We start from the raw sequence: 20,224 nt of genomic DNA on the forward strand, positions 1-20,224 counted from the left end.
AATTTGGAATACAAAACATATATATAATAAAATAGATCTTTTTGGAATTTAAATAATTTTAAAATAATATGTTTCATAACTATAAGATGATGATAAGATTTTTCAGTCATAATTATAGAAGTATTTTTATTTTTATTTTGAATATGTGAAAATACTTCTTCATCACTCGATGCAAGTTGAACAGGAATCCTATTATGTTTAATTAGATACATAAGAATTCTAAATTGATTATGTTCATAAATATTACTTGTTATAATTTGTATTTTTTTTGTATATTCAATCATGTTTTCCAGTTCAATAGTAATATTATAGCATAATATTCTAGTTTGATCAAATAAGTAATAAGTTAACTTTAATTGGTACATTTTTAACTCTTCTAATTTATTGAGATATCCTTTATAACCATAAGAGTTATGTTCAACATTCATATTTTTTATTATTATAAAATTATATATTATTATTAAAAAAAAATATATATAAAAATAAACAAATTACCAAAATGCAAATATTTGTAAAAACTTTATCTGGAAAATCAATAACAGTAGATGTGGAGTCTAATGAATCTATTCAAAGTGTAAAAAACAAAATTCAAGATAAAGGTGGTATACCACCAGATCAACAGAGGTTGATATTTTCCGGGAAACAGTTAGATAATCAACACACTATAAGTGATTATAATATTCAAAAGGATTCAACCGTCCACTTGGTATTAAGATTACGAGGAGGAGGATAGTCAATCATTAAAATTCCCTTTTATATTTTTTATTTTAAAAGGGCCACATACATGGCTTTCAATTTTTCCTCATAATATTTGAAAATGACATGCCGCCTAATTTTGTAAGTTAAGGAAACCAAACCAGATTCTGGAGTCCACGGAAATTGACAGAGATATACTGCTGAAGGTAAATGACAAATTCCATATTTCCTACCATAAGCCCTAATCTCATTTAAAATGGTTTTAATTATACAGGAATGTCGACAAAGTACCCTTACATCTGACGAATGAATATTTAAATGGGTACTCATCTTTATAATCATAGGAGGCGATGGCACAACTAAAGCTAAGATTATATTAGAATTTGGATAAACATAAACACATACATTATCAATTAGAGGGTGAGTCTTTAGGAGAGATTCGATCTCACCTAAACTTACATATTCGCCATTCTTTAATCTCTGGAAATTTATTTTACGATCAATTATGCGTAACATTCCTGATTCACAATTAATCTCCCCAATATCACCAGTTTTAAAACTCCAAATACCTCTTTTGGATAAGAAAAAGTCTCCACCATCATCTCCTTTTCCAGTAATCCTTGAATATTCTCGGGCCACCATAGGACCACTCACTACAACTTCCCCTCTAGGATGCGGCTTATCTGTCGTTTTAAAATCTCCTTCAATCCAATCAATTAATGATAGTTTTACTCTATAATTAGGATCACCACAATGTAATACATCATCACTTTTGTTGCTGCTAGTAATACAAGCCGTAGTTTCTGTGGTACCATACCCTATTATTACTGAACAATTGAATAGCGTTCGAAGCTTTTGGTATGACTCTTTTGAAATTAAATCACCTCCAATGATAACTGTCATCAATCGATTTCCAAAAAACTGCTCACATATTTTCCGTAAAATATATTTATCCCAAACATGAGTAATCCATTTCAGTTTATTTTTTTTTTAAAGGCTATATGATCCCAAATTGAATAATTATTTTTTGTAATTCCATTCATTATATATTTTAACATAGAGGATACAAAAAGAACACAAGTAGGTTGAGCTTCAATAAAATCCCCATGACATCCTTCCAAGATCTGCGGACTTTTGTTAGTTAATGTAGAGGGTGAGGAATAGGCAATTGTAATATTCATAGCAATACAAGATAATTCAATTATTAATTCTGTGACATAAGCCAATGGAAGATATGCTAAGTATAAGTTCCCCAATTGTCGATAATCAGCACGAATACAAAATGCTGATACCGCAGAGAAAATATTACCATGAGTTAACTTCACTCCTTTAGGTTCGTCAATAGTACCACAGGTATACATGATAAATGCCACATCACTCTCATCAATATATTTAATGTTATCCTTACATATATCCTCATTTTCTTTGCCGGAAAATATTAAACTATAATATGAAATTATGTTAAAATTGTCACTCGTTTTATATGGTGAAACTGTTGGTCCTATTTTATTGATATGATCATCGAAGATAATGACATAATCTATTTGAGGACAAGTAGGTAAAATTTCCTTCTGGAGTTTAGCTAAAAATGGTCCACAATAGGTAATAATAATTCGAATTTCTGTTTCCAAAAGAGAATTGATAATTGTTTTGGGGGGCAAGTTTGTTGGAAGACTGACGACAATTACCCGTTGTCTAAGGCATCCAAGAGCTGCAATAAGCCATTCTTTCTGGGTTTCAGCATATATGGCAATCGATTGTTGTTGATTTACCCTATTATCATTATTATTATTATTAAAGTTAAAATAATAGTTTAAACCAATGCCGAATTTAGTTACCAATTCCTTGACCTCTTGATAAGACTGGTATATATATTTTCCTAGATTAAATTTTTCTATACATTTGTTTCCACCAAATCCTTGTCTTTCTAAAAGCAGTCGAGTACCTAGACAATCATCTAAACCATAATTGGCAGCAGCAAATTGTAGAATAGAAGGGGCTGTAATTGCTTGAGACTTTATTAAATTATTAACTAGAAAAAATCCATCATATCTTCCTCCCTTTTTGAAGCTCATATTTAGAAAAAAAATAGTCTTGGTTTCTTATTATATTTATATATATATATATATATATATATATATATATATATATATATATATATATATATATATATAATACAGATTCAGCACTTCGAGATTTGGAGAAACGACAATTTATATCATTACATTATTATTAGCTGTTTTACACTAATCAAGTGTGGACCACTCACTGAAGGTCCCAAAACAATCCTGACTTCTCATCCTTTCCCTCCTTATCCTCGTCCTCTTTTCCTTCTTATTACTAATCACTTTCCACATTGATATTAAATTTAATTCTATCAAATGGAACTAGGTCATTAATATTTTTAGCTAACAGCTTACATTCCACCTCATTATGGCCATCCTGAAGCTCATGATACCCAAATTTTTGGTTGGTGTCGAGAGACGACTCTGTATGATGGTGTATTCCAGACGTCTGTTAAGATCGATGTTGAAGGATATGTTGTTGGCTGAAGTAATAAACAGAGAAAATAAATTTCCCCATAATCCTTCTCCTTATACAAATGGTGGATTCTCTACTGTCTGCTCCCATCTGTTGACATCATAGTATTTTGGGGTTACTAGGAGTAGGGGGAGAGGTTCAACAATCTCATCTCATCCTGATATTTGGCATAGGTACATGACTACTTTCCTTCATTTTGTTCTATTATTTAGATTTTTTGTATCATAACCTTTATAGAAATTTGAATTGGATTCAAGTTTATTAAAAAATAATATGATAATTTTACCATCATTAAAAAAAAAAAAAAAAAAAAGAGAGGAGGATAATTGATATTTTTGAAGGAAGGAAAAAAGAGAACGAACTGTAGTAGTATATAATGGTCTATTGGGATTATATGAAAATGGTGGTTCCTTCTCCAGTTTCTCCTTTTTTTTCCTCCACCTCTTCTACCATATCCATATCTTCAGACCCCTCTACCTTAATGTTCAATTTTATATTTTTAAATATAATGTTCCTTGTCTCAATTTTAAATTCCACTTCATTGTTACCTTCTTGAAGTTCAAGTTTCATTACCACAAATGGCGGTAATGAATCTTCTTCCATTGGGAAATCATATTTTGAAAATCCCTGTATAAATAAATCTTGACTGGCTGCATGGGTACATGATATCCAGAGTCTATTCATGTAAATTGGTTTGGATTCATTTTGTGATCTTACTCATATTGATTCTATATGATTATTTAACTGGACATCTCGTATTTCACTCAAATCAGTAACGTCAACACTATCTGAAATATTCCATGGAAATATTAAAACAATTGGGTTTTTGGAATAATATCCTTTATCATATACACAATTTTGCAATATTTTATTTATGTGAAAAGATTCACTATTATGCCAATATTTGTAAGCATTATTATAATTAATAAGAAAGGTATTAAAAGGTTTTACTATGGTATTTTCAATTTCAAATTTATTCTTAAGATTATATGATAATGGTAATGTAGGAACAATGAAAAAACCTGATTTTATTCTTATATCTTCCTCAATAAAAGGAAAGAATAGTGATTCTAAAATTGATTTCCTGTTGTATTGTTTCCCTGTTTGAGTCATAGAGAATTGTACCAGTTCCTGAGGCACAGAATTTTCTATTTGACTAATTGAAGAAGATTGTAATAGGCCTTGAAGAATTTCTTTGCCTCCTCCTTCACTTCCTCTTCCATCTGCATCTGTTCCTTTGCCGCCACCTCCTCCTCCTTCACTTCCTCTTCCATCTGCATCTGTTCCTTCTCCTCCTCCTCCTTCACTTCCTCTTCCATCTGCATCTGTTCCTCCTCCTCCTTCACTTCCTCTTCCATCTGCATCTGCATCTGTTCCTTTGCCGCCACCTCCTCCTCCTCTTCCTTCACTTCCTCTACCACCTGCATCTGTTCCTTTGCCGCCACCTCCTCCTCCTCCTCCTTCACTTCCTCTTCCATCTGCATCTGTTCCTTCACCGCCTCCTCCTCCTCCTTCACTTCCTCTTCCATCTGCATCTGTTCCTTCACCTCCTCCTCCTCCTTCACTTCCTCTTCCACCTGCATCTGTTCCTTTGTCGCCACCTCCTCCTCCTTCACTTCCTCTTCCATCTGCATCTGTTCCTTCACCGCCTCCTCCTCCTTCACTTCCTCTTCCACCGGCATCTGTTCCTTTGTCGCCACCTCCTCCTCCTTCACTTCCTCTTCCATCTGCATCTGTTCCTTCAACTCCTCCTCCTCCTTCACTTCCTCTTCCACCTGCATCTGTTCCTTTGTCGCCACCTCCTCCTCCTTCACTTCCTCTTCCATCTGCATCTGTTCCTTCAACTCCTCCTCCTCCTTCACTTCCTCTTCCACCTGCATCTGTTCCTTTGGCGCCACCTCCTCCTCCTTCACTTCTTCTTCCATCTGCATCTGTTCCTTCACCTCCTCCTCCTCCTCCTCCTCCTTCACTTCCTCTACCACCTGCATCTGTTCTTTCACCTCCTCCTTCACTGCCACTTACACTTCCACCTGCTGCATCTATTCCTTTGTCTCTTCCTCTTTCTCCTCTTTTACATAAATAAATAATTATTATAACTGTTATAAAGAATAATATTATTATTAAAAATACAGTCATTGCTTATTGTTTTTTATTTAGGATAATTCAAAACAAAACAAAAAAACTTTTTTCAAAATACTCCACCTCATATCTAAATTAAAGAAATAAAATTGTTCTGCTCAGCTGAGTTGACAGCACATTGGATCGAAATCCTGGGTGCCCGCGAGAAACATTAGGTAGAGTTTCTTTCACCCTGATGCCCCTGATTCCTAGTAGTAATTAGGTACCTAGGAGTTAATCAGCTGTCACTGGCGGCTTGGTCTAACTAGGACCCGGTCACGGGAACACTAAATAGCCCAAAATCATCTCAATATAACCTCAAGATATTCCCGTTACCAGGGTCATGTACAAATTATCATTAAAACATTAATATTGTTTTTAAGAAATACAAAAAATGGAAAAGCAGCAGCAACAGCAGTGTCTTTTCAATTATAAACTGTTTTTTGATAATAAAAGGAACGTAAAATTTCCAGCCATTTTATGTTTACCAACATTTATATTATATACGTTTTCAATAATCTTAGATTATTACATTCAAGCTCTAAACCCTTCTTATCAAACCAACTCATCAACTATTCAGTCCGCCAATAATATCTTAATTTCATCCTTTTTATATACACTTCAAACAGTCGTCAATATGGTGGTTTATGTAGATGATGAAGATGGTGATGATGACAGAGATAATAATGGTATCCAACTAAAAAGTCCCAAGGAACTTCATAATATTTTCTTATTCGAGGCCCAGTCTATTATTAACAGTAAAATTAAGAATAATAATAAATATAAAATTAAGCCTTCATTCTTTGCTTTAGAAATCTATATAACAAATGATATCAGTCGCTTAAAATATTTACAACAACTTTTTCAGACAAACTTTCGCATTAATGGAGTTTCAAATTTGGTAGATCTTCTGAATAAACTAGAAGCTGATGGGGCAGTACCTCTTGTTGAAGGCGAATTATCTTTCATTTCAACAGCCACATCTAAATTTCCACCCGGTTCATTGCATTATACGACAGCTACCACAAAAACATATCCTTTGCCTCAGCGTATGGGTACAAAATTTTGGGGCCCATTTTATTGGCGAATATTCCACACACTGGCCAAATATAGCCAGAAAGATGATCGGTTTAGAAAAGATTCCAACATAGCATATGTTATAAATAGCTATCCTAGCCTGTTGCCCATTATTGTTCCATGTCCACAATGTCGACAACATTATTACATTATTATTCGTCCCAGTAAGCTGTCTGATAATTTTTGTCAGTTGGAAAATTCAACTCCCAACGATATATATTCTCATATTCATAACAGTGTTACAGAGAATTTAATTCCCCTAAAATAATTGATACAATAGATCTTAGGTCAGCATTCATTAGGAGTATTTTGTCTAAACAAGATGTGGTTGATGTCTCTGTTCTAACATACATTACATTAGTGTTAGCTTTTGTATAAAAAGATACAAAGGAAGAGGATTCTGAGGAGTCTTTTTTGCTGCTACTGTTGTCAGTAACCACAATAAATATATATGTTTTTTGAAGACTGGGCCGGTTAATTTCATTTTCAAATTGTTCAACTAGCCGCCTGATATTTAGAGGTGAACTATTATAATGAGGTACATTTAGTAACTCTTCGTCTTCATTGTATCCATTTGCGTTACCACGCGTCACATAAATAACAAGAAAGGAATTGGTACATATTGGTAGTTTGGGTGGAAGTATCTCTAACATCTCTAATAGATCATCATAAGTGCCATTATTCTCATTACTTTTTGATGGTAAATAGAGAAGCTGATAATTAAGACTTTTTAAAATAGTTTCAATATTCTTCATTATTGTCAGTTTTCTATGTTTAAATATACTATCAACAACAACACCAGCATAACAACCATCTGGAGGAGGTTGATATAGTGATGTAATCTGTCCTATGTCTATTTTGTTCTTCAACATGTTGAACTAAATTATAGTGAATGAAATGGTAAGCTATATATATATATTAGGAAAAAAAAATAAGTTATATATTTTTGTTTATTATATTATGGTGGTTATAGTTATAAATTTATAATTCATATAGTTTATACAATTTTTTTAATATTCTATTTTAAGTTTCTAAGGGAATTATGATGGTGATCAAAATGGAACAATGATATGAGATATATAGTACTTGAAATTTTTCTTCTTCTTCTTTTTCTTCTTTTCCATCATCATCTGTTCTATTACCACATTTTTTTTTTTTTTTTTTGGGGGGGGGGTGGATAAAGTTGGAGTTGGTGGTGGTTGTTGTGGTGGTGGTGGCAGTAATTTAAGTACCTAAGGAAATGATGGTGATGGTGAAGATGGAGGGGTGTTAAAAACAACTTTTTCTGAGGAACATAATGGATCTTGGATAAGGTTAGCATCTGTTTTTGCTGTGGATGTTGATGGAGATGGAGATATAAATGCTTGCGATGATTCTTCTACTGATAACTCTGAAGCCGAAATTTCTTTTCCTTTTCCTTCATCAGGTTCCATTACCACAACTTCGGGAATGGGTATATTTGGAATTGATGGTGGCAATGTTTTTTTTATAAAACTTAATCAAAATACTTTCGCATTTGTCCATTTTTTTAACTTCATGCCCTGCAATGATGCGGTACAGTGGTACCTCGGAATGCGATTGTCCCTGTATGCGAGGTTTTCGGAAGGCGAGGTGTATTTACTCCAAAAATTTGTCTCAGAAGGCGAGGGTTACTTCGGGAGGCGAGTTTGGACGCGAGTTTGTTGATACGCGTACAGCCGACCTAGCGCGTTCGTCGCCCCTCCGCCCCGCCGCCCCTCAGTTTATTATTGTCTGGCGCTCAGTGACTACCCCCACATCAATTCTTCTTGCGGATTTTCAGTGTTTTGTTGGATTTTTGGTGATTTGTCTATACAATTTGTTATTATATATCTCACCATGGGTCCCAAGAAAGCCAGTGGTAAGGATAAAGGCCAGAAAGCTCCTGTGAGGATGACAATAGAGGAGAAACAAGAGATCATTCGGAAGCATGAGAACGGTACACGTGTTGTTGAACTTTGTAGGCAGTACAACAAAGCCACATCAACAATATGCACTATACTTAAGAAGAAAAATAAGATTATGGGTGCTAAAGTGGCAAAAGGAGTAAGAACATTAACGGCACAAAGACCACAAATACTTGAAGAAGTGGAAAAGTTGTTATTAATTTGGATACACGACAAGGAGTTGAGGGGTGATAGTGTTTCGGAGGCCATTATTTGTGAGAAAGCCAGGGTGTTGCACGAAGACCTTCTAAAGAATACCCCTGCAACGAGTGATGCAGATAAGAAAGAGTTTAAGGCAAGCAGGGGCTGGTTTGAAAAATTTAGAAAGAGAAGTAGTATCCATAGTGTTACAAGGCATGGGGTTATGTGATGTGATTATGGAAGGGGACTCCCCTTCCAAACAGTAACTCCTCTCCTCCTCCCCCCTCCTCACCATCTTCCATACGCCTACAGCACTCGACAGTAAGGTAAGTAATAACTGGAACACAGTTTTGTAGGTTTATTTAGATGAATTAGGTAAATTAGGTATAAAAATTTAGTTTGATGTGGGGTTTTTGGGGTAGTCAGGAACGGATTAATTCATTTCCCTTTATTTCTTATGGGGAAATTAACTTCGGAATGCGAGTTTTCGGAAGGCGAGGCGTCTCCAGGAACGGATTAAACTCTTATTCTGAGGTATGCCTGTATTTACTTTCTTCTCTTTGACTTTCTTTAAATACATGAAAAGTTTCATCCACTTTTTGGATAATTTCTTCCTTGGTTTTCAGTTTCCTATTACCTGAATTGTATGTAATTAAATGTTTTTTGTCTTCCTGTTCTTCATTAATAATCATTAAATTACGATATAGAGCATTAGGAGATTGTGATTTCCTTTTGCGTGATTGTTTCTTGTTAGTTAATTCAACCACTTCAGGTTGATTAGCAATTGCTGCTATGTCCATAACTGATGCTGAAGTTTTAGTTTGAGTGGGATTCTTCCTAACCATTGTAAGGTTTGGGAGTCAGAGAATAAATAATATCAGAAGGAAGGGTACTGTACTTTATATAGGAACGCGATGTAATATTTTTTTTCATAAATACTAACATTCTTTCACTATAATGACCTCTTACAAATGGTTAATGCCTATTAGGGGATATAAAAATACATCATTAAATATCGAAAAAGCTTTCATAGGTAAAAAAGTTTCCCAATTGGGACAAAAACAACAATCATATTATGCAATAAAACCTTTAAAAATTTCATTAGAAACTTATGATGACATTGTATTAAATATTTGCAACATTAAATCTAAATCTACTAATTTTGAAAGCAACATGAAAGGAAAACAAAATATTGGAAATGAAAATATATCGTATAAGTATATACGAATATCTAAATTAACAAACCAACTGGTTAAGACAGATCTAAAATATTTCATAGCATTTAGTCAGTCAATCTGTCCTAGTTGTTACTTTGTAAATTGTGTAATTTGTATTGATCGAAATAAATTTAAACGTTACATGAGTAATTATAAAGTTTTAACTAGAAACTTAAATGATAGTTATCCTCGTTTTATAAAGTGCTCTCAATGTCATTTAATTTTCAAACCCCATGAAGAATTATTATCGTATTCCCAAATGCAAATTCAGTCCAGGGTCTTTCTAATGCTATTTTTCGTTATCTTAAAGTGAGAAACCGTATTTTTCGTCCAACAACAGGTGGATGGCAATGTAAAGCGTGCCAAACAAAATATGAACATTCATATGCTGAATTTAGAATTTACCTTAATCATATTTGGCAAGGAAATAGCTCATCAAAAGCAGATAATAATAACACTCATGATAAATTCCTCTTTAGAAACCCAAGAATATTATTTGAGCGACTTACAACCCAATCACAATTTGAATTAAGAAATGATCCTAATGAACTTAATTATAGTGTGCATATAAAGTTATCGAATGGAATTCACCTGTTAATTCCACCTTTAGCCTTCCTTATGAATCATCAACGATCATTGCCATTTTACAAAAAAACTTATTTCAGATCCTAGTGTAAATATGAGTAAAGTTAAAACGAGTTATGGATCAGTGTTGAGTCGAATGAAAAGTGGTAAATTTTCTTCTATACGTCAACATGGACACAATAAACGATACATTGGTTCAGCCCGCGTCATTATTACCCCCTGTAATGGACTTGAACCAGATGAATGTATTCTTCCTATTAGTGTATGGAGACGACTAGATTGTCCATGTTATGTTCTTGCCCACCGTTATCCTACACTTGATGATAGAAATTTTACCTTGCATCGGGTGAAAGCTTTTTGGATCTATCCAGTCATGGCTATCCCCACTAGCATTGTGCATGGTAATCATGCCGACTTCGATGGTGATGCCATGCAAGTTATTCCAGTAAGTCATAATGTGGCTTCTGAAGCTGAAGCCGTTATTCTTTTCCATCCTCGTACAAATTTTGTCTTACCAGGTAGTCTACGTTTAGCTTTTGATCATGATGAAATTTTAATGTTATATTACCTATATGGTCTTAACAGAAATGAAATTCATGGAGCTCTGTATCGTTTAGCTATAACTGAATCTTCTTCGAGAGCATATGATATATTCATTCATCTTAGAAAGATTTGTCATAAAATAACTAAAACTCAAAAAGTTTTTTCGATATCTTATAATGATTTGCTACAGTTTATTCGTCAACCTACACCATCCTATGTTGATTTTGTTGAAAAAATATTTCCTAGTGTAAGTAATAATAATACTATAAAATGTATGATTCAGTCTGAATCATCTCGTTTTTCAATCGATCATTTATGGCAGATTGTCGGCAAAATAAATGAACGAGCTCATCAAAGTTTTCTTGAAGGAATGAACCGTCAAAGCTTTATTAAAATGGCCCAACTGTCACGTGATGCATCTAATAAAGACATAGCTCTATATGGATATGCTTATATAAAACTATTGTATTGTACTTGTTTACTTATTTGTGGTTATGACGGTAGAATTTATACACCATGTGGAATTCTCGCTGCTGACTGTCTGGAAGATATTTTATAATTTAGTTTAATTTTAGTGGAAGAAAAGAAAAGAAAAGAAGAACGAGAGAGAGTGAATGAGAAAGAGAGAGAGTGAATGAGAAAGAGAGAGAGAGAGAAAGAGAGAGTGAATGAGAAAGAGAGAGTGAATGAGAAAGAGAGAGTGAATGAGAGAGAGAGAGTGAATGAGAGAGAGTGAATGAGAGAGAGAGAGAGAGAGAGAGAGAGAGTGAGAGAGAGAGAGAGAGAGAGAGAGAGAGAGAGAGAGAGAGAGAGAGAGAGAGAGAGAGAGAGAGAGAGAGAGAGAGAGAGAGAGAGAGAGAGAGAGAGAGAGAGAGAGAGAGTGAATGAGAGAGAGAGAGAGAGAGAGAGAGAGAGAGAGAGAGAGAGAGAGAGAGAGAGAGAGAGAGAGAGAGAGAGAGAGAGAGAGAGAGAGAGAGAGAGAGAGAGAGAGAGAGAGAGAGAAAGAGAGAATGAGAGAGAGAGAGTGAATGAGAGAGAGAGAGTGAATGAGAAAGAGAGAGAGAAAGAGAGAGTGAATGAAATTATTTGGGATGTGGTGGTAGTTTATAAATTGACTTCATACACAGTTTAAATGTAGATATGATAAATAAAACCCAGTAGGCTCAGAAATCTATATTGGTTGATTAAATGGGTGAAAGGGAAAGGAGTCAACTCCCAAAATAATGAAAAACATTTGCTTTCTCACTAGCAACAACGAACAATGAGACATAATGTCGTATAAATTAAGAGCTCCCCCCCCCCCCACCCCACCCCACCACTTCTCTCCACCGGGAGAGTAGCACCCAGAGCCCTCCGTCAGACCTTCAGTTTGTGGCTCCAGTGTGCCTCATCCACATCGTGCTCAACCTGCTCCCAGCCACACACACCCACCGCCCCACAACACATTCAGTATCCATCTATCTTTTGACCAATCAATAAGCAACATACTGGTCGTCCTACTTCTGGAGGGTTCACAGTAAGATTAAAGTTGTATTATTATTATTATTATTATTATTATCCTTTTGTCATATATTTTATTATTAAAGGTTTAAAACACTTTAGTGCACAAAAAAGTGAATGTCACCAAAGCATTTGCTATCCCACCACGAAGTAAATAAACACGAAGATGACTCGCCGTGACACCCAAACAGAAAGTAAATGTTCATACTCTTTCGTTTGTTACCAGCCTCACAGTCATCCTACAGCGCTTATTTTGATATCACGGAACTCACAATAAAATTCTCCACCCAGACATATGCCTATCAATGTCTAATTATGTTCCACACGAGTGTGGGAACTGGGCGAAGCGTTAGCCGTGATTTCAGCAGCGACGACACTGTTGTGATTGTACCCATGAGCGTAAAATTTTTTTTTACTTTGCTCATGTTTTTCAAGTTTATACTTATTTCACACCGGTTTTTTTTGGTTTGTATAGTGTTCGGAATAAAATTCTCTACACAGACATATGGATATAATTGTAGAATCATGATCGCGGCCAACACAAGAGTGTGTGGAGTGCGCGATTACCCACGTTGTGTCACCAATTCAATAGTCTCTCCTTCAAATTACAATACATTACCGTTTTCTCAAATAGGCACACATTGCCTATTAGAGAAAACAAGAAATTTAATGGCAAACATATTCATACAAACCCCAAGTCGATCGAGTAGTATATACCCACTATAACACAGTCCGTAAATGTAAGTCGTGATCCGACAAGCGCTTAAATAAACCTTCCCGTAAATCCAAATGAAGTTCTCAGAAAAGTGTTAATTAATTAAATTTAATTTTCAAATTATTGAACTATACTTTTTTTTTTTTTTTTTTTTTTTTTGCCTCATTTTTCTCTGAAATGATATACTTTCATTATGAAATAGTCAATTTTTCTAATAAATTATGGTAATTTCCTTTTTTTTTTTTTTTTACAGTTAAAGATGGTGTGTTGTTCATTATGCAGAAATTAAATAACTCTTGACTGTCCCATTTGGCATTAATAATGGATTTGTAGAAGAAGAAGAAGAAAAAAAAAAAAAAGTTGAAAAAGAAAGATCATGATAAGCAAACAACTGCTAATATTGATCTAGAAATTTTATTTATAGAAAACGATAAAGAATTAGATTATAAAGAATTAGATGTTTTTTTACCAAATAACACTCTGTTCAAATACATTTTATATCCATATTATTTTTCCCAATCTATCTCCAGAAAAAAATAAATGGGTTAAGGATTATTTAATGACTGACAATAAATCAATATCATTCATTAGAATAACAGATATAATTATTCAGCATGCAAAGTCATTAAATAGTGACAAACTAAAAATGTTGACTGTACTATTTGAAAGTGTTATCATCAAGTCAAGTAATGATGAAATTGATTAAACAAATGTAAAATGTTTCACTATATAAAAAAACTAATTGGGTTATATTTATATGGCAGAAGAATATTATAGTATTATAATACAAGAACAAAAAAAATATAAAAATATATGACAGTATATTTATCCTTCTTCTACCTTTCTCTTCTTGTAAACTTAAATATGAAACCCAAACTAGTTGAATTATCCATGCTAGATTATGTGTGGATATATTCATGGAATGTTGAAGAACCAGAATTTTATGGGATTCCAGTGCCTCAAAATCAAATTCAAGATAGTGGTTTAAATCGTGAAAATATAGTACCACAAGACCCTATACGAGTAATTTTTGATGCATCAAATTTTGATCACTTAGTTTTAGTTACACAACAACGTGAACTATTTGATCGTTCTATGATATTTTTGTATAATTGTGGGCTGATAGATTATTATACTCTTAAAGCTGAACATAGTCAGAGTGGTCATTTGATTATGGGCGAAGCCTCATTGGAAGATTTGCAATTGGAAAAATATCGAGGTTATGCCGCTCGCGTTTTTTGTAAAGGTTATCGTAGGTGTATGGATCTCTTTAACTTTCTAAAATATAACTATCATCCATTTGGTATTAATGCTATGGGTAAATATTTTAATTCATACCAATGTTATTTTGACTGTGAACGACGACACAATCCAAAATTTCAATCTAGGGGTTTATTTAAAGTACATGACAATCAACTTGTTTTTGTGAGTGGGGATATCGACAACTTTTTTCCACCATATCGGATCCTCTCATTTGATATAGAAACTAGTCGGCATGATTTAACTGGTGCCATTCCTCTAGGGGATAGTTCATATGATAGGTTAGTTGCTACTTCTTTTCAGACAGCAACTGTAGTGAATGCCCAATATCCAACTGAATTAAGTGACATAAATACCCTTTTGGTTGTATATTATCCAAATTCTCAAAACAAAAATAGAGAATTTTCCATGATAACTAAACAAGGAATTTCGATCCATGTTGAATTATATTCTTCAGAAAAACAGACTCTTTCTCGATCTTTGGAGTTACTAAGCAAACCTCAACATATTTTCGCTACTGGTTATAACACTGATGGATAAGACCATCCATTCCTCTTCAAACGAGCACTATTTCATGGTCTTTTACCTGGACATTTATTTTTCCACACTTACACTTTAAGGTCATATTGTGATATGAGAACCGTACCCCATATGACTCCACCTTGGATTTTAGATGTAGATGTTATGATTTGCCGTAAAAAAAAATTTCCAGTTGGTAAGTTTCTTGAACCACCTTCTGATAGTTTAGATGCTTGTGCAGAAGCTATAATGGGCCGCAATAAAGTAGATTTTAATATTGTAGCTTTAAATAAAATGTATAAAAATTTAGAAGACAATGGAGAGGAACCGGATAGTTTTTTTTTTTTAAATTTTCTAGATTATTGTACTGTAGATGTGGATCTGGACACTCAATTGAATGGGCACCTTAATACTATTAGAATTACAATGGGTTTATCTCGTATGGGCGACCTTGACCCATACCATTGTCTTGGTGCCAGTTCTACAGCTATTGTGAGACGTTACCTTATAAATTTACTTAATTCAATTTATACGTCTCCTATTGACGAACATCTCATTAATAAAGTAAACTGTTATTCACAATCTCAATGGGAAATAGGTCGTATTCTTCCACAAAATCGATACGCTAGACATTCCATCGAACAAAAGGATCATTTGGATACAGGTAGAAAAAACACTTACAAAGGCGCTGAAGTTCTTGAACCGAAAATTGGAGTACATTTAGCTTCTAATACTCATTCAATATTTGTTTTTGATTTTTGTTCATTATATCTTAGTTTAATTATTGACTATAATTTAAATCGAGGGTTCGTGACTCGAATTTCACGTTGTCAACTCCCAGAAGTTGATGAAAATTTATTTCATATACTTATTATGGATGAAGATCCTTATTTTGCTTATGTTAAAGTCCAAGAAGGAAAACCATACACTCAATCACCATTACGTCAGATATGTGAAAAATTAGTAAATGAACGAGGTATTATGAAAAAATTAGGAATGACCACTCAAGCTAACGCTCTTAAGATTATGGTAAATTCTATTTATGGGGCAATGGCGGCCATTAAACTACTCGCAGATGAACTGGTCCCATGCATGGTTACTGGTTATGGTCGGTATCATCTTAATCGGGCTCAACATTTTTATACTAAAGATGAAAATGGAATTGGAGCGACAGTTTTATACGGCGACACTGATTCATTATTTCTGAAGGTATCTCGTTCAGCAGGAACTGGAGATGAATTGGCTAATCGTTATAATCCTAATCTCAGACAAGATATACCTTCTACATGTTATCTCAAACTAGCTTTCGAAAATGCATTTGGTGTTCTAGTGCTAATAAAAAAAAAACATTATATGGCTATACAAGAAAGACAAGTTGGCAATAAATGTAAAATCAGTGGTTATAAAAAACGCATCAACCTTAGTAATCATCGTGACTTAACAAATTTATTGCAACATGTTCTTATGATTTTACGGGACAATGACCCAGCTCACATTTTTAAGAATATTAGAAATGAAGTAACACAATGGTTTAATCAAATAATAAATCAAAATGATGATGAGATCTACCACCAGCGGTTTTTGAGTACCATTAAAATTCGACCTCTTCATATGTATAAATCAACTAGTTGCATTCATTATTGCTTGGGAACTAAAATTGAGCAACTTCATCCAGGTACAATAACAGCAGAAGGTGGTACTCATATTTCATACTATACAATGGTACCATTAGTACCAAGGGCTTTAACTTTACCCAAGAGTGTGTGTCTATGTCCAGCTATTACATATAGACCCCAAATACAAATAATTAATCGTTTAATGGGATTAATTTCTGATATAGGCCAAACTGTTAATGCTCTTATTCAGACTGCTGATTCAGAAAATGCGTCTCAATATAGTGTAGAAAACTTAAGCTTGGATTATCAAAAAATGAAAGATATCAGCTGTATGAAAAACATGTTGCACATGGTTATAGAGTTTGTAATCTGAGTGCCTGTGAGCTTTTGTTAAATATTCCTTGCATTGAAATAACTTCAATATGGCCCTCATTTCATTACGAGTGTTTAGAAAATTCAAAATTTTATATGTCGTCTTTGACTAGAAAACATAAATGGTGGTATAGTACTACTACTACCACTACTACTAATAATAATAATAATAAGAATAATAAGAATAAGAAAAAAAATTCTGAATGTAATTTTATTTTACGTACAACTTTTCATTATGATAAGACCAAAAGAAAAATGTGGGTGACTCTAGATTCTGATGCTCAATGTCGAAAATTTAGCAATTTAAAAAATATATCACATTTTCTTTTTGGTAATGTAAGCAAACTGACACATTTGGTACCAACGATCTCAATGGTGAATAGTAGCAATATTAATAATACAGACATTTTATTCACATTAAATTCTAACTGTTTCGAAGAGATGTTAGCCTTTTTTATTTTTGTTTATAGTTTGGAGTGTGATATGTATGATATAATTATGGAAAATAAACAAAATAAGATAGATAATGATGATGATCGGTGGTTAATTATATTACCATTTGTCGCCATAAGGCGAGACACATTGGCAGAAAATTCATATTATACATTTTATTAAAAGTTATATATATATATATATATATATATATATGCGAACAAGCCTGAATGGTATATATATATATATATATATATATATATATATATATATATATATATATATATATATATATATATATATATATATATATATATATATATATATATATATATATATATATATATATATATATATATATATATTTTTTTTTTTTTTTTTAAAGTCAGTCAGTATATAATTAGGATATCAAAAGTTCATAACTCATTATATCATTTTGACTCTTTCATACAATGAATACCTCAGGATATTATGGTCAATATTTACCTTCTCCTACCTATCCACCAGCAGCAACAACACAACTACAGCAACAACAAACAATAATTCAGGCAAAAAATGCAACCTCAATATATCACCAACCAATGACTACAGATGGAATTTATCAATCTCACCCTCCTCCCCCTCAACTTCAAACTGAAGAAAAGTATTATAGCACCCTCAACTTCATCAACGAAGATGAAGAGGTTATGGAAATTATTGCAGAAATGCTGAACAAAGCTTCAAGTTCGAATTATTATATACTTCCCAATGAGCCACCCAATATTCACAAAAAATTGATAACCATCGAAAATTTAAGAGAGTTGAATAAAAACAATATTTTAGAGAAATTAACTAAATTTAAAGAGCAATATGAAAAACTTTGTAGTTCTGTATTTGAAGAAAAAATCAAGGCAAATAACCAAAACAACATAAAATATTATAGAATTAACAATGATTATTTAACTAGCTTAACCGTTAAGTTGTTGGAGGTCAAATGCTTTATAGTTTCGGGAGGAACAAAATTTGCCTTAGTACCTAATAAGATTGGAAATATTGAATTCGGTGAAGATATTCAGAAAATATTTGAAGAAAATCTAATCCAACCAATAGCTGAGGCATTAAAAATTGATAAACCTTCCCAGGGTAAAATCTGGAGCGCATCAATGTATATAGATGGTCATAAAGATAAACAATGTTCTTTAAAATGTAATGAAATACTTATACAAAAACAGCCACAATTTCAGAACGAGTGTTTGCGTCAACGTATAAATTTAGGTGTTCAATTTTGTCCTTTTGTGGCCAACTCTAAAGAAGATGAAGTTTACATGGGTTCGCCGCTAGGAAATGTTTACATCAAAAATTCTAAAATATATGGGATTGGTCGTACCCGAATCCCTTACTCAAGTGAAACCTTTGTTGAAATTAGAGAATCTCCGTGTCCTGTTAATGCTTTAATTGCATTTGGTTTATCTGAAATTGGAGTTTTTAATAACAAAATAATTCTGTATCTACGTAATTTAGATTCTGTTTTTTATTCAGATGTCCCAGCTAACAATATCCGAAATCAAGCCTCTGATGCAATTAAACAAATCTTTTAACTAATAATAGCATTAGGAAGAAACTAATGCCCAAATATAAAGATATTATTTCTAAAGTAATAGATGAAGTTCAGGTAGAAGAACCTATATGTAATGGAAGTGTCACAGCAGAAGAACCACCATTCAAACGAATAAAAATTGAGAAAAAAGTTAATGAGGACGATTTTAAAGAGGCAGAGAAGTGTAATTTAGATGTGGAAAATAGTAAAATAGTAGCTCCATTAGTTGGAGAATTAAATGAAGAGGAGAATTGTATTAATTATGAAAATCAAGAGGAAGCAGCATTAAATTTCCTTAATATGTTCTAATAAGAAATTATACATTAAAAATGATAATGTAAAACTAAAAATTATTAAAAGAAATTAATAGATTTTTGTATTATTCCAATATGCTATATTTTTTTTTTTTTAACAAAACTAAATTCTATTTTTTTTTTTTTTTTTTTTTTTTAGTAAATCACCATTTGTAAGGAAATTAGCCTAAAAATTTTGCGAAATTCTTCGGAAATTGGTAGGTAAATCACATACTGGGAGCAAACAAGATTTGATATTAAAAGATAGTTGAGTGCTTCCAGCACCTACACCATGGAGAGAGGAGATAAAAAAAGATCCTCCGGCTCCTTTTCTTTACAGTGGCACGCTGCCTCCCGGAGAGAGCGGACGTGTGTGTGTGTCTCTCTCTCACACAGGCTAGTGCTGTTAACGGGGTTTGTGACAGCCTACTACCCTGGCAGTGTCTTGTGCTCGATTTTCCTAGTGGACCATATAAATATAGTAAATCACAGCAAATTTATTTCATTTCTTCTGTGAATTTTGATCGATTCACATATCAACCTTTTCCTGACACTAAAAGAAAATGAATGTGATAATACTCATATTAATAGTTGGATTTACCAAAAGTTGTATGTGGTCCAAAAAGAAAAACACAACTACACCAATTACATCTTCCTACTTAAATGAAAATGAGAAAACATCAACAGCCCCTCTAACATCATGGGAAAATGTTACAGTGACGGAAACATCTACATTTGTCTCACTAATGATAACTTCAGAAAATGAGAGAGCAGCTTACAACACAACAACAACTAAAAAGAAAAAGATAACTAAACCTCTTATTACCAACTCAACAACAGCCAAACCAAGACTGGTAGTAATATCAACAACCAACGACACCCATGAAGAGACGACAGCATCTACCTCTCAAGAAAACCAGGACTACGAGGAAACAGGAACTACTCCTCCCTCGGCAACAACAACAACCATAACCACAACAACCAACGACACCCATGAGGAGACGACAGCATCTACCCCTCAAGAAAGCCAGGAGACTGGGCGAGGTGAAGGTCGGGGAC

Source organism: Procambarus clarkii, chromosome 2 (assembly GCF_040958095.1).
Source record: "Procambarus clarkii isolate CNS0578487 chromosome 2, FALCON_Pclarkii_2.0, whole genome shotgun sequence".
NCBI lineage: Eukaryota > Metazoa > Arthropoda > Malacostraca > Decapoda > Cambaridae > Procambarus > Procambarus clarkii.